At 38.3% G+C, this 3,624-nt stretch overlaps 1 long non-coding RNA gene across 1 annotated transcript; it reads left to right on the forward strand.

The window, feature by feature from the left end:
• Window positions 1–1,938: 1,938 nt before the first annotated feature.
• On the forward strand, window positions 1,939–3,412 carry LOC128285428 (uncharacterized). Its single transcript, XR_008275914.1, has 2 exons — window positions 1,939–1,987; window positions 3,208–3,412. It is a non-coding gene; the product is annotated as an uncharacterized LOC128285428 (long non-coding RNA).
• The last annotated feature ends 212 nt before the right edge of the window (window positions 3,413–3,624 follow it).

Consider the following 3,624-nt stretch of genomic DNA (forward strand, 5'->3'; position numbering starts at 1 on the left):
GGCTATCTTGGAGGTTAAATAAGGTAGGAGTTCATGTTTTTTCTATTGATTTTTATGAGAATTTAGCTAGTAGTCAAGCTCTTATTGTAACCCATATGTTGATTTTTCTTTAGTTTTGGTCACAAATTGTGCATACGGTATTATGGGGTAAATGAAAAAATGATAGTGTTTTGATGTTTTGGATAGAAATATTAGAAAGGGGAAAATATGAGCTACCTAAATAGATATATGTGAATTTAAAAGATGGTATGAACAAATGTGGAGTTTTGCTAGTTTAGGATTATTCGGCCAAGTGTTTATGTGGTGGAAATTAAGTGTTAAATGAAATGAAAATGATTTTATATGGGGTATGTATATTCTACCATATGAGTAAATATGATAGGTATGATTTGTGTTTTGGAGATGTGTTGTGATGTTGATTATATGATTCAAAAATGAGGTATGTTAATGATGAAATATAATCGCCATGGAAGTAGCTCATTTTGGAAGTATGATTCGTGGATGTTTTAGAATTGGCCTAAGTGTTTTCGTCATTAACATATATATATATTGCGAATGTATGCCCGAGGAATTGGTTAAGTACATTGTTGTTAAATGCTTGTTGTTTTGTATAATTGTTGCCTAGCTACTAAATGAACATAGGATATTATGGATAAGTTCAAGAGTGACAAAATTGAAATGAAGTAGGCTTGTACCGAATGAGTTTAATGGCTAACGAAAATTGTTAAGTGCTTAGTTAATGTGCATAGAAGTAAGTGAAGTTATGTTATAATAGAACTATGTAACATCCTGATTTTCGGGTTTTTTGCGATTCTTGATATTTTAAGTAAATTTCTAAAATTTGGTATGTGATGATGGAATTCATAATTTGGGTATGTAAATGGGCTTATGGAAGGCCCATGAGTTGGCCAAAACCAGTAGAATTTTTAAATTTTGGACTTAGGAGTTAGGGTTCGGCTAGGTGCCCTTATATTAAGTTGTGGGTAAAGTGTATCACAAAAAGAGCTTTGGTAGAGTGGCAAGGGTGACGCCACTAAGCTCCTAAAAAGGTGGCGTGTGGGCATAGAGGAAGACCTGGGTTCGATTCCCTGTGTTGGCAAATAAGAGTATTTATTTTTGTGTGCGAAGGGTAAGTGGTGGAACTTAAGTGGATTCTGTAAGAGGAGAGTTGGATCAAGTCAAATGCATAAATTAAGGAGGGTAAGGGAGAGATTTTAGGGATGTGATATGGAGATAGAGTTGGCCGAATAAGGGAGATTGGAGAAGGGATTTTCGGCAAAGGGGCATTAGGTTAGTAATTTCGGCATTAGGGTCTTAGTTGTGCCGATTTCTTCTTTGGTGTGTAGCCTTTTTCTCTCTTTTCTTTTCCAGCCGAATCTACCTCCCTCCTATTCATTTTTCTTCCTTTTTCTTCTTTCAAATCAGCCCACTATTTCCCTCCATTCACCATTGTTTCTTTCCCTTATCTCTATTTTTGCCGAAGTGCCGCAAAAAGCCGAAATCAGTGAAGATAGGGGGTGCCGATTCTTTGTGACCAGCAACCTTTTTCTTCCTTTTCAATAGTTGGCGTTCGGTTCCTTTACCTTTTAGACATCCGGATTCAAGAGGAGAAAGACTGTGGTAAGTGTTCAAACTCTAAACAATTCCTAGTGTAGCTTTGGCCAAAAGTCAAACTCCAAGTTTAGGAGATGGCGAATATGGGCATAGACTCTATGGGGTCTTCTTTTAATACTTTTGGTTTATTTATTGAAGGAGCAGCAAGGTGTAGTGTCGATTTGGAGTAGCTTGGATCGCCGGAGTAGCTAGGCCTAGTCATCAATCGCGACAAAGGTAAGGTGCCTAAGGCCATTATGGATGGTGGCCGAATGTGTAAGTGTTAATATTGGAAAGTTCTTGATTTGGTTCAATTATTGCGAGCTGATCTATTTAACAATTGATTATAGGAGAAATCACATAGGAGATCTCGTCAAGGAATATCGCAAATCAGGTGTGTAACGAACCCTTTCATAGCTTAAAGCGATAAAATGCCGAAAAGTCAAATGCCAAATTCGGCATTTCGAGGAATTGTGAGCAAGTTTAACGCTCACTAGTTAGTTAGAATCGATGAGACGGTGATCGAGAATGATGGAAACAGTAAGAATGTGATTTTTGGCGTTCACGGTAAGTTGGGCCTCGAGGGGCCGAAGTGGGGCCCATTGGGTTTTTGGGCCCATTTGGGTAAAAATTGGTAGAAAACGGAAATCTGTTATATGGCACGATAAGACTGTTAAAACCGTTATGGAATATAGGCTAAATGGGCCTAGATGACGAAATTGGCTAAGTAGGGCCCATTAGGGGTTTTAGGCCCAATAACTCGATTCGCTAAAAATTGGCTAGAATCACTGTTTGCACCCATGGATTGTTAGTAATCGTTAATGAACATGGAAACCCTAATTTTTGGTAAAATTACGAGATTACCCTTATAATATGAAAATGACCGTTTTGCCCCTAGGTAAAAATGACCATTATACCCCTAGGGTTTATGTATGATTTTAATACATGGGATTTTGATAAATATGGTATGTATGATATGCACATGAAATGTATGATATGCACATGATATGTATGATATGCACATGAGGTAATCATAAATGTATTGGGTTGGGTTTTTATATGGATGGAGGAAGTGAAAAAGGGCTTATGCCCCAGTTATCAAAAGGGCTTATGCCCCAGTTATCAAAAGGGCTTATGCCCCAGTTATAAAAGGGCTTATGCCCCAGTTATTGAAAGGGCTTTTACCCCATTTATTAAAAGAGGCTAGGCCTCCAGTTATATGATAAAGCAGCTATGCTGCCAGTGGAGAGTTTGGCGGGGTGGGTCGAGTTAATCCCCACATGGTGTGTTGGTTGGTACGGGTGGAGAGTAGCGGATGGTGGGTTGAGTAGTCTCCCCAAATGGGTTGCATTCTTTCATTGAAATTATATGTGATATTGAAATGGGCCTAAGGGCCATACCGTTTACAGTAAAGGCTTCGGCCCAGTAATATGAAATATGAAAAGGCTTCGGCCCAGTGTTATGGAATATGAAACATGAAAAGGGCTATGGCCCAGTATATGTTGAGATTGGATTTGGGCTTAGACCCAACAGGCTGTTATTGTTTTTGGGCTCTGAAAGGGGCTTGTTGCACACTGAGTTTCCAAACTCACCCCCCTTTCCTTAACCTTGCAGGTGAGCCTTGATGTGGGGACTTGGGCCGGAGAGGATTCAGAGTGGCCACGGTGATCATCTTTGGGCTTTTAAATAAGTGTTGGTTTTCATTTAATTTCCTTTAATTATTATTTATTTTTGGGTTGTAATAAGGCCAATTTTAACTTTCCTTTTATTTCTTTTCGGAATTATTTTAATTTTAATAACTTTAAAAATTGGTTAAGAATTATTCAAATGGGCTAGACTTAGGACGTGTTTTCAAAATGATACTTGTTTTCAAAATATCTCAACACCACGATTAATCGATTTATCAAAGACGTCCACTTAAACAAATTTAAACTCGATATAACAAAGTGTGGCTATGGTTGTGGGCATGTCTAGGATTGGATCCAATTAAAGAGCTTGGTACTTAAGCGACCTTCATGGCTCACCTCCTCT

Source organism: Gossypium arboreum, chromosome 2 (assembly GCF_025698485.1).
Source record: "Gossypium arboreum isolate Shixiya-1 chromosome 2, ASM2569848v2, whole genome shotgun sequence".
Classification (NCBI taxonomy): Eukaryota; Viridiplantae; Streptophyta; class Magnoliopsida; order Malvales; family Malvaceae; genus Gossypium; species Gossypium arboreum.